Here is a 13,330-nt window from a genome sequence, read left to right on the forward strand (position 1 = left end):
TCACTGTACAAAACCTTACAGGTAACAGCCCAAGATCCATTATACAGTCATGACGTTCTCTAGTACTTTTTCTGCTCAGTAGTCAAGGTGTCACTGTTTCATTCAGACTGGTAATAATATATGAAGTCACTAATTTTTGATTAATCTGTATCAATTAGACCAATTGCACCATGACTGGTAGAAGGCTTCAAGCAAAGTTAGTAGGTTTTATCAAGTTAAGCACTCAGCCCACCATTATGGAAGGCAGATATTCTTTTGGATACAGACAGTGGAACATGAAATGTTCAAACACTGTGGAAGAACAGTATTGATGCCTTGTTCTGAAGGTTATTAAAACTCATCATCTGCATAGTTTTTTTGTCAAATTCACAGATACACAATAAAAAGCTAGTAGATCATCTCATTAGTGACTATTGTTTTATCGAGTGTATATATTAAATAAACTCTTTTTAGCCACATACAAGCCACAATTTATTCAGTGATCTGGAATGACACACCATGAAGCTGAAACGTATATACAAATATGATATAATATATAAATTCTAATGAGCAAAATTTTTATCATATTCATTCATGACAGTTTAAAAAATGTAGAGATTTTGGCTCATATAAGTGATCACAGATTTTCTCTATAGTTTTCTCCTTGTCTGTCATAATTCTACAAACTGTGACACCCAATAACTGCTTGTATTCCAGTATCTTCTGACACACGAAAGGTAACTGCACTTCTTTGGAACTGGGTTTCATGAGCTGTTGCTGATGAAAATTAAGTCAGCAACATTCACTCATCAGCAATAATCACTCCATTTTATCTAATAAACACTAAATTATTCAACATTAACACATATGGTACTTCCAGGTTTCTACTTGGCAGTGAAACTTCTGTTTGCATTTTCCATATGATGCTTTGAGCTTACAGGAACCTTAGGCTTTTCCATAGTCATTTTTTGAAAGATCTTTGCTACAAACTAAACTAACCTTCTCAAAACTGTTGCACCTTGATTTTCAAGGCCTTTCTAGAAGTATTTTCTTTTATCTCTGATTGGCTCCTCATTTCAAACTGCAGGGTCTTGGAAAGCAGTCAAGCTTACAAAAGACATTTCAAATGCTTTCCATTTTCTTCCCATCACTCACTGAGACTTTTGATTAAATAACAATGAGGAAAGAAAAGTGTTAAGCCACTCTAAACTGGCAAGCTAAAAAGTACAACAGGGGAGCCTTTGCTTCCAATAACTCTGGAAAAGAAAGCAGGCTGCTGAAGGAAACTATCACTTGGCTCATGACAGGATGGGGGAAGGTAATTTCAAAGTTGAGAAGGAAGCAAGGAGTGCAAGTTTGATGTTTATATAATCAGAATAACACCAGATAAGGAAAGGAAACAGGCTGGTTTAGTACAGATGACTGTGGAGAGAAGATGGTAGAGAAACCAGAGAGGACAGGGTGGAGAAGGAAGAAGGATCTCTAGAGTCAGAGCCAAGCAACGGCTCTGCAGCGTTGTTTCTGGAGCTGGTCAGCACAAGAGAAAAAGCAGCATCAGGACCCTCTGAAGCAAGAAGAAAGGAGATGGTTTTTTTCCATCCACCTTCCAGAAAATGAATGAAAGGAACAAATACAAAGGAAGGAAACACATGATTAAGGGATCATATCTGGAGCTGAGCAGAGGATTCAATGGGAATAGAGCTGCTAGCTCCACCACTACACTTGATGAAGAAAGAATTTCTTTATGTACTAATGTTTTTTACACACAAAAATTGTACTGTGTGAATTATATCCCTATTAACAAAGCAGTACAGTTTTCCTCTGCTCCTGGTAGCTCAGACAGTTTGTGTTATATGACAAAAACGTGCTTATACCCATACACTTATTTATTTTTCTTTTGGGCCTAAGGACTGCTTCAGTTTGTACTACTGTAACTGCTGTCCACACTAAGACAATTATAACAAGATAAATATTTTTATATAAATTTGCCTGTTGCATTACATCCTATTCAATACGTATACATTAGATCCCCACTAAATTGGTACTGCTAGACTAGAAGAAAATACAAGAAAGAGAACAGGGTAAAACACGTATCGGAGGAAAACCTCCCCTGCATCATCTTAACAGACTCATATCAGTGGATATACACTAAGGATGAACATGCCTTTTATGTCACTGCGTTTTAAGAATTTGTTGGTTAACTGAAAGTTGTGATCAGCTGTTTTGCAGTAAAATCTTGCAAATTCACCCTGGCAACTGGAAATCCCTTCAGGTATTACAGGAAGAATACAAATAATGGAGATGAGGGGCAAAAAAAATCAGAAAGTAGTCTTTACAATAAGGTAATTTAGTTTAATCATTTATGATAACACTAATCAAATCTAGCACAGTATGAGGAAGAAAATGACTCAAGTCTTAGCAGGAGGAGACCTTATAGTAGCTTTGGGTTATTAAATATCTCCTGAGATGTAGCCAGGTCCTGCAGTTTTTTGTAAGGAAATCTGTCCTGTGGCTCAGAAACTTGAGCTTCTAAACCTGATCCTTGGGCCTGATTCATTAACGCCTTGAAATAAACCCAAAACGCTACTAGATCAGGATGACTGAATGCCATGCTTTCTTCATGCTGTTGCAAAAGACTACAAAACATCTCCAAAGGAACAGAGCGGTAGGCCAACCATTTTACAGATCTCAGCCAAAGCAAGTTTGGCTCCTCCCCTTTTTCATAAGGGGAAATTGAGGCAAGAAGCACATGAAAATCGCAGATGCCCATAGAAGAAATGGCTGTCAGAACCAGCATTAGGGCTGACTCCGGTGCCTGTGCAAACACTATTAGACCACACCTTAATGAGATGAATTGTTAATACAAAAGCTGCACGGGAAATTCATTTCTGGTGCCTCTCACCAGAACCAGCTGTTCAGACTTGAATGTGTCGCAGTTGCACAACACAAATTTTCCCTTAAGGATACAGTTACCCAACATGATGGATTTTTCATAATGTCCCTCCCAATAGTATCCTCATCCTTCCTCTGTCCTTCACCCTTCTCCCATTGCCACCATGCTTCCAATTTTCGGTTCAGCCTTGTGGAAGGTACTGAATGGCGGGAGTCCTGTATGGGTACGGTGAGCACAGCATTAGCAGTCACAGGGCAGCCTCCTCTGGGCAGCTTTGCCAATCTGCCCTAGATAAGACAGAAACAAATGCGTTTACATGTTTAAGCAACAAGCATCAAAACCCAAGCGCATACCAGATGAAATAAAATTTAAGTTCTCCATCTCTGGTAAAATACACAGATGAAATTAGTTCCCACGAGGCCAGGAAATTTTCTTTCCCCTGCAGAGCCTGCTAGTGAATATTAGTAGAGGTTATTCAGTGGCCAGTTTTATGCTTGTGTAAACAACTTGTCCTCCTGTGTTGTTCTCCCAGGCCTCCTCCCACGTGCATACTAACTCACTAGTCTTGGTGTGCCTAAGCCCCGGATGGTGAGCTCTTTGGGTTAGAGCATGTTGTATGCTTTTTTACAATGAAGTCCTATTTCCTAATTGGCATCCTTAGGCATTACCGCAATAAAAACAATAAATAGTAATAACAAAAATGTAAGGATGGAAGGTGGGTGAAGACATGACTAATTACCTAAACAATACTGGGACCACAAGCCACAGGCAGCATGGAAGCTTGGGGAAGAGTGAGTGGGTGGAGAGTCACCTGCATAACAGAGGGTTGGGCGGGTAAAGAAAAGGTCTTGCAAGACAAAACTGAGAGTCTTTATTTTGATAGCATCATGGAATTTATAAATTAAGGGATGACAGCTGTAGATTAAGCATGGCATGAGTTGCTTTACTCTGTGTGTATGTGTGCAGCCTGGCTTGGCACTGTCACACAGACTCATGAAATAAAAAGTGTAGTCGATACGGGGATGTAACGAGGCAGGAGACGCGAGAAGCAGGAGTTCCGATTTCCCAAGCAGGGCTTGCAGAAGGACCACTACTGTACCCTGTGCTGTACCATGGCAGCAACAGCCAGGGCCAAGCTCTGTGTCAGGCTGCAAGAGCCTCGCCTCCCCTTCCCACGAGAAAACACGTGCTTCCAGGTCTGTGCTGGGCTACACGTAGGCAGAGAAGAGACGTTCACTTGTCTGGGTAGCAGCCATGGCTGAACAACCATTCCTCATCTTCCCCCAGAAAAATGCAACAAAATGAGTGTTGTTTTCATTAATATTTACTTGAAGCTGTTTTCATACCACTCATTGTGTATGTATCGCTTGGGAATACTTAAGCCAAAGGATAATAATCAGAACAGTGACAGGCTGAATCTTATGTAAATTTGCATTTAGGGATGGGAAGTGTAGATATAGTTTGCTCCTGAAATAAAAGAGCACTTCTATGTGCAGCAGGTAATGAACTTCCAGAATTCATTGCCACAGGAGATTGGAGAAGCAGGCTATTAGCAGGCATAAAAAAGGATTAGACAAGATTTGTGAACAATGCCTCTATTAGCAGATAATAAAAGGAACAGGCAGTTCTGATGACTGATCTGGAGACTGGACCAGAGGAAGAGGCCAGGTACACGTGCTTTACCCAAACAGCATCTCTGATTGTCACTCTTTAGGCTTTGCTCTCTGGATCTGCCGGCCCTGTCTCATGTAATGTTGTGCTGGGAGCCTGAGGGGTCTTGCAAGGTCTGCTGGGGTCTTCAAAACTTGTGGCTTGATCAGGGCAGATGGCCAGCAGCCATGCAGCTACCCCAGTGCCATCACTGGCATTGGGCAGCCATAGCATCTGTGATTGTTGGTCTGACCCAGCAGGGAGTTTCTTATATTCTGATGGGTTAAGTCCTAAGAGGTGCTGCACTCACCAAAGGGGCCAGCAACCAGCATGGTGGACTTGGCAGGGAGTTATAAAGAGCAAAAGGAACTGGCTTCAACAAACCATTCACTGAGGCTCAGAACAACATAGGTGGAGGAAGACTGAAGAGTCTGTTAATACAGTATGAGTTTGATAATTGTTTGGCATAGCTCCAAAAGAGCTCACTCTCCAAAAAGCGCATGAAAACAGATAACTCCTGTTTCAGGGGTGACACTGAAAGAAAGAGCAGACAGCAAACTAGCCATGACTTTGCAGCTGCCTCTTTTTCCAGCTGAAGGCTCTAAATCCATCTGATTTCTCCTCAAACCGCTTCTGAGCACTTCTGGTCCTGTTCTCTGGACCTTTTCCAGCTCTGTACATCTTGTCTGAGATCAGGCAGCTGGACTGGAACCTGCACTCAAGCTTAGGCTGCACCATGGATTCTTAACCTAGCACAAAGATGTTCTCTGTTTTTCCTAGTCCTTTTGCAAGTAAGTCCTGAGACTGTGTTTGCCTGCTTGACAGGCACCAAGCTGACACTTGCTATCTACCATCTAACATCCTCTTCCTGTATGGTAATAATGAATTTATTTTTTTTTTTCCCCACAAAATGAAAGACTATTTTCTCCTCTGTCTTTGTGCTCTAAATTTGATTTACCACTTGTTATCACTGAGTCATTCTGTATTAGGAGATTCTTCTAGATCTTTTCATAACTAACAAAGTTATTATCTCATTGTCTGGCTTTTCATGGAAAAAGTAGATCTTAGCAAAGATTCTTATGAGGCTCTGCTAATAAAAACATTGACGAATTTGAGGTTCTTTGTAGAGAAATAACAGGAACGAGGAAGACCTGTACTGACTGATAGACTGATATACAAGGGAAAAGACTTAAAATAACTTCTTATATATATATTTCTCCCTGACTAAATAGCAGCCACAGAGCACATAATTAAAGAATAGAAATATGTGGAGGGAATGAACAAAGAGTGACTTAGGGCGGAACACATACTGTGATTGAGAAGGAGAATACAAAAGTAAAGAGAACATAGAGGATCTCAGGAAAAAAAATTCATTGCAGTATCTTATGTGCGGATCCAAGAGAATCTCTTTTGAGAAGAAATCCCTCACTTCTGGGACACTGGAAATAGCACTGGGAAAAAAAGGACCAGGAGCAACAGCAGTGAGCATGCACAGAAATGGACTGCATGACCTGATGTGTATCTCTGGGCTTATGGGTGGTGACTAATCATCACAGAAAAGCATTCTGGTTTGCTTTATATTTTTCTTATGAGTTTTCTGTTCTTTAGGTGAAGTCCTACTGTAACAAATGGGGGACAGTCTTGTAAAAAAAAAAAAAAAAGCCCATTCCTCTCACAACCATTGAATAGTCATTTAGTAGAGAAAAGAGCACCACCTAGTGCTGAATGCTATTTGTTGATGCTGAGGTGTCTCCATATGCTCTGCCTTCTGCATGTCTTGATTTTAGTGTTTTCCCACAGTTTATCCAGCCACAGAGGAACTAATCCTTAGCAGGAAGGAACATCCCAACTCCCGATTAGAGTAGCTGGTTCATCATGAGCTTAACATCTCTCAGAGTTTTGTGCACACTAAGGGAATGCCTTAGGCACTTCATTAGCATAATTATGGTTATTTGGCTGATTCATTCGGGCCAGATTCTACTACCCTTACTCAGCCAGTGGAGTTATGTGCTTCACAGATAAGCCTCACTGCTTTCACCAAAGTGAAAATTAATCAACACTTAAGACAGGCTTAAGAAACCAGAAGGCCAAACTCCAAATACTTGCACTTTTAAAAACAGGAGGATTCATTGCTTTTACCTTTTGATTCTACACTCACATCAAATTTTCAAGCTTTTCTTACAAACGTGAAAACTGTATACTATTTTGTTTGTTTGCCTTGTTTGTAGTTTTTGGGTTTGGGTTGGGTTTTTTGTTTTGTTTTGTTCTTTTTTGAGGAGGGTGGTCTTCAAAGAAAACATTGCTTTTCATAAGAGTTGCCTTCATTATCATGAAGATAGATCATGTGTAACCTTAATTATTTTTTCAGCATTTATGGTTAAAATCCACTACTGTTGGCTTTGTTTTCCTCCGATTATTAATCCACATACTGTTAGTGTTCATATTTTTGGTCTTGAAACCCTTCCACTTTGTCTCACAGCATCAAGCTTTCTGTCACAATGTAATTAACATTTCAAAAGAAGTGAAGAAACAGGTAAATCAACTTAGAATGGTTCTGCATCATCTATCCGTATGTATTATTTAAATAGCTCCAGACTTGAAGATACATGCAGCATTGGTCATGTGGGTTAATTTGCATAAAAATGTCTATAGTAAAATGTCATTTAAATATCTTACTCCATTTAGATTTGTGAGTTTCCTGAGTGATCTTCAGTGACACCACACTACCCTGGCTAGATTAAATTTCCCTTAGAATTATTTCTTCTCCCCTTAAAATTATTCAGTATTGCACCACTCATTTGAACCGGAAGATGAAGAAACTCAGCTATTCAAATTCCTTCCACATCCTCCGATTTGCAAAATGGAGTTTAGTCCATACAGCTTTTTATTTCTGTTCTTTATAATCTTTCTACATTTTTAGCCTATCAGGCAGTCTTCACAAAGAATGTTCTTCAACCGAAAGAAATGCTCTGGGTTACCTGCAGCTGGACTTCACAACAGCTTCACTGTTGCAAATATTGCCACCTTCTTATGACCATTTCTTAGTTGGAATATTATTTTCCTTTCTAATTTTAGAAAGGAAAATAAGGTGACTTGTTTTGGATGTTTTTCTTTATAGGAATGTTTTTTGTTTGGGTTTGGTTGTGTTTTCTCTTTTTTTAGTGAGGGGCATCTTGATTTACTCTGACGGACTTATGCCCTTTACCAAGAAAAGGCAGCAGAATTTGTGTATGAGTACACACACGTGAGTATATGCGCAAGCCATTGAATAAGGGTGGTACAAAATCTGGGTACTTCCAAAACGACCACGGTGCCTGTGTGTGGTATGTGGCTGGTGTGCGTTAACATTTTGAAGGCCACGTGGCTGCAGGGCTCTAATTCGCCCTAACTGCTCCAGGGGTGCAGAGCATTATCAGTGTAGCTGCAAAGGCTGCAGTTCAGGGACTGCTGGTGCTCACCTCTGCTAGAGACACGGCAGGACCATGCCCAGCTCCTGCTTGGGCTCCATGGGACACCAAATGGAGGGTGATAAAAAAGCTTGATTCAGGACATCTGTAACTATGCTGGTCCCCCATCCTACTGGGCAGGTCTCAGCAGCTTTGTGGTGAAGTAAAAGTACTGTACAGCTTCTGCTCTCTGGATCTTGGGATTAAAGTCTCATCTGCACCACCTACGGACCTCAGGGGGGAAAGGGCTTTATCCTCCCTGTCTCTTGAAAATATATGGGTATTATCATAAGAAGAACACACTCACTATATCAAGACCCCATGGCTCTGAAATAAAAACATGATAGCACATGGATACATGTTCATCTGAGCATGCATACCCAGGCCTGCTCCCTATATCTGTGTGCGTCGGCTTCTGGAACCACTAGCCCAGTATCCTGTACCATACTCACAAGGATGCACTGCTCCTTCCATAAGCAGGCACAGGATAGGCAGAGGGACTTCAAAGAGCTGATACTGCAGTGATCCAGGAGCTGTGCAGAGCTGAACATCCCCAGCTGGGCTGGGGGACTGCTGAGGACACAATCCCCAGTGTGTCCAAGAAACACCAACCCCAGTGGCTGAGGCCGCACTGACAACTCTGGGTCAACAAGGGGTGCCATTTGGGCTTTTTAAGGGGTATAATTTCAAAATTATGTCATGATATAAAATACTTTGGAAAAGGCTGGCTTTGTTTTTGCATCTTTTCTGTAGTAACAACTGTGGGGAGCGTGGGAGAGTCTGTAGGGAGTGTTATCTCATTGCACGTGGGTTTAATTCTGTCACCACACTGAGCAATAGAATTTAACAGCTATTCATAGCTCCACTAGTGACAGTGTAATTAACTAATTAGTAGGGACTAATTGTTAAAAATATGGTATTGCAACTACATTAAATTAAATAGCCTGTGTACTTCTAACTGGGAGAGTTATGACTCCATGATTTTTCTCCTTAGGAAACAAACAAACTCCCGAGAAATAAAACCAAGCCCAGCAATTCAAAACAAATTTATGCTTCACTATGACTAAACCGGGAGCAATAAGAGACTCTGGCAACTGCATAAAGGTCAGGTTTATGGCCTCATGCAAGGAGGAGAGTGTGTAGCCACACGTTCATGGCACCCAGCAGCAGGTAAGATCCCTGCTGGCACCGAGGGCCTGCTGCTCTGCCCTCCCCAGTCCGGCACCTTGGCTTTTTGTTTTAAAAGGAAGCAGAAGTCACCGACCCTGCCCTTTAAACTGAGTGGTGCTGGGTTCCCTTTACACCAGCACAAGGAGAGAGCAAGCCCTGCTTCGTTCTGCTTGGCAGCTGTACAAGCCTCCTTTACCTGCTTGCTCCACACATCAAACCAGAGATGTTGCCAGGGTATAGGGAAGCAACCCCCCACATATTAAAAAATACAGCTGTGTTAATGCCAGTTTGGGAGGGTCAGGTTTCCCTGGGAGACCTCTTTCTTCTCCCACCATCTGACACTGTGCCTGCTCTCAGTAAAGCTTGTCAAGGGTGAGGGTAGTTGCAGGCAAGAAACAGGAGTCCAGCTGTGCTTTAACCATAGCTTTTGCAGGAGCGAACACATGGCATCTGTTTAAAAACTATTACAGACCAAAGATCTTTTTTCCCCAGACTGTGTATTTGTTCCTAGTTATGGTTTTGTTCTGTGTTTTCAGTGAGCATATAATTACCATGAATTATATAGCAGAACAGGGTGTGTATAAGGCACACCTTGAACAAGCTGGTTCCCATTGGCTTGAGCAATGGCTGGAGAGGTGCTGTTTCCCAAGCACGGCTTCCAAACCCACGGTGTGGGAGGCCTGTGAGGAAAAATGTTTTGGTTTAAAACTTTAAAAAGTGACATATGGCACCTCCTGCAACAGTGGTAGTGCTCTCCATAGCTCGTGGATTAACTAACCACAGCCCCTCCTTACAGCAAACACAGAAACATTAAAGCTCACAAACCAGAATGACATTAGAGCACATATAGATATTCACTGTCAATCATTTTTAGCAAACGTCTAATAAATCATTCTTTTCATGTTTGGGCAGGGAAAAGTACCCATCTTGCAGATTGAGCCGTCACCATATTTCAGTTTAGCCCTTAGATTATTCTGTTACAGAAGTGTTTCATGAAGGCATCCTGAAGGCTACAACACGCAAGGTGACTTTAAAATGATGATGCTATCAAAAACTAAAGCAAAGAGCTGATCATGCTGGTAGAGTGAGCTCACCTGACTGGAAATTGGTGCTGTTGCTCATGCCAAAGAGGTAACTGATTATCATTATAGGCACAAGACCAAATATATAAGGAATATACGTTGATACTTAGTCTTCCTATTTACATATTTCTGCATAGATCTGCTCAGTTTAATTTCCCAGTTAGGTTGATACAGCAGTGATTCGGAAATTTGTCTGAGAACTTGTTACGGTTACTATTTGTGGTCCTCACTGACAAAGAAAAATGCAGTAAATCCAACCTGCTGCCCACGCGGCGTTAGCTCGGGTGGTGGATGGGGCAGGACATGCAGAAGGCCCAGGGCTCTATACAGAGGATTTCCAGGCTGATTTCAACTCCAGTATCTTTCACTACTGGAGTTAGGGTTTTCAGATCGGAGACCTTAAGTCAGCTTTTTGTGCTCTGAATTAGCCTATATACCTGGTAAAACAGTGACCACATTTTACTGCTTGGTGAACTGTAAGACAAAGTGTTTCCTCGCTTTCCTTTTTGTTCAAGCAGAAACGCATGATGTACACGCAGTTCCAACCGAACTGTGAAACTCCCTGCCGCGAGGTACCATCAAAACCCCCAGTGACATTCAGAAGAGACCAAGATCTTTCTGTGTCCCTGTGCGAGGTGCTCCTCGGTTGTAGGAGCAGCCGAGTGGTGCCAGTGGCCTGTACTTTGCAATGCAAAGTGATAACTAACAATGATAAATAAACCCTTCACATAACTAAGTCCAAGCCACGTAGTTGAGAACCAGGATTATAGGAAACTTCCCCTGCAGGCAAATTTTTATGTAATTGTCCACTACGGGTACTTGTCCACGCAGCTTCTGAACTGTCTTTCAAATTCAAGCTGAGCCCTTAGACATAGATTAAATTCAGTGCAGCCGCTCATTCACCCAGCAAACCCTCTTGAGATCCACAGAAAGCCTGGCCTGAAGTTGAGCAGAAACCAAAGGAATTGACATAATACTGCTTTTAACTTTGGAGGCAACTCCTGCCTCGCCTTGGCCAGGCAGCCTGTGTGGGCAGCCATTTCATTAGAAAGAGAGGATTTGCCCTGAAAGCCTTTGTGCTGCCTTTCGCCGCTAACCCCTAAGTTGGGAGGAAACAAGAATAATAAATGAATTGTGCCTTAGGCCTGTAGAGCCAGAATCCAGCTACATACTAATACTCTTTAATATCCACTACTACGTAATTCACTGTTCAGTCTTCAGCATAACTACATATATTTCTCTAGAATGATCAATTAATCATCCTTAATTATAAGGGCCTTCTTGTGTATTTTCTGTCTGATTTATTACTTACAGAATTTCTTTTAACTTGTGGATCACGTTATTTCAAATGGATCTGAACCTTAACCTGTGTTACTGTCATCAGCCACGTGCTGAGCTATCTTCTGTTACCCACCATGTTTTATAAATTGACTTTTGGGTGGCAAATACTATGATTTATGTACTATACAAACCCCTTTTTAGTTATTAACAAAATCTTGTGAAATCTTTTCTGGGAGGACTGAAATTTTCCAGGCTTGACTCAGTTCAAAGGTAAACACATAAAAGTAAAAAAATTTTTTCCTTTGTTTTGTTAGATGACATAAATAAAGACAAAAGACCTTTTTTGTTGTGGTGGTGGTTTTATAAAACATTGGTTTTGCCAGTTCCTGTAATTTTATGAAGAATTTCAAAGATTTGGTGTTTTCCACAAAGCCCAAGCTCCTGCACACCCATAATTATGCAAGAGTAAAATCCTTTCGGATTAATAAGAAAGTATCCAGCAGTCATATTCGCAAAGAAAATAGGAAAATTTAGATTAGCCATATCCTCAGGAACCAGAAACACAAAGATAATCCAATATTTGCTGTTCTGAAAAAAATACCACGATTTTTAAGCAAAGCTGCTTGATGTGTGGCATTAGCAAACATGAAACCTTGCTCCATCCTTCTTCATGTCAGTAGCAGAAATGTTTGAACTCTGACGTTGGAAACAGATTGAGCAAGTCATCCCCAGCACCCAGTTTTGAAGCATGAAGAAACAGGTTTTGAATCGCCAGGGAAATGGTACTGAAATACCTCTCAGTAAGAACAGGCAGGGAAACATTTTGTCACGTTCCGTACCTCGTAGGCCCAGCTGGCTGTGGCACGTGCAGCAGCACTCTCCAGAAAACACATTTTCCACGTTTATTTGTGCAATATGTGTGTCCTGCCTTCACAGCCATGTCAAGGCAGTGTCTGCTGGATGCAGAGGGAAGGCTATGCCAAAAAGGCACAAACAGCATAAAACTTTACCCACGTATTTCCCAGGCTGCAGCAACCAGCAGTTTAGGAACATTCCGGTCTTGCCATCATATTCAGGACACATGTTTGATAATCACCAGGGGACATACATACCTACAGATGTACGTGGGTGTAACTCAGTGCTGGCAGCATTGAATGGTGCTGCATCTGCATGAGGCATAACGATAGCTCTCAAAAATCTTGATTACAGTGGAAATAAAGAGTAATTTCACTTCCATGAGAACTACCTGGCAATCCACCAACAGCTTTCACGCACTGCTTTGTGTCTCAGCCACACAACAGCCACCCAGTTTGGCTGTTCTCCTACTCAGGGCGATGGTGGGCTGCCTGCTGTGGGTACTCGTGTCAGCATATGCCACACACAAAGCATTAGGTGGCCCTTGCAGTCTGTCCTTGTGCCTCACACACTCATCACATTTATCACTGGACCAAGGTGGGTGGCCTAGGACGAGTGTCTTCTAGCATGACAGGAGGATGCTGGAAGTGATGGTGTCGAGGTAGAGAAACCATAGCATGCCAGAAAGGCATTCCTGTGGTCATGGGTGTATGTGGCCAGAGGTTCCTGAAGGCATCTGGTGTCCCATAAGGACCAGGTGTTTAAAAATGTTTTACAAATGGGTTAATAAAGCAGTGTTTAAACTATTTTTGGCCCCTACAATGCTGGCCAACATCCTGTCGTCCAGGGGCTTGAAATCAGCCTGGCGCTAAAGATTTGCTAGAACTGGGCAGCAACGCCCCCGGCTGTGGGCAGGCTCCCTTGGGATGGGGATGAGGTCTCTCCCAGTGGGAGGAGTGGTTTTCCAGCTGCTC

Source organism: Numenius arquata, chromosome 2 (assembly GCF_964106895.1).
Source record: "Numenius arquata chromosome 2, bNumArq3.hap1.1, whole genome shotgun sequence".
Classification (NCBI taxonomy): Eukaryota; Metazoa; Chordata; class Aves; order Charadriiformes; family Scolopacidae; genus Numenius; species Numenius arquata.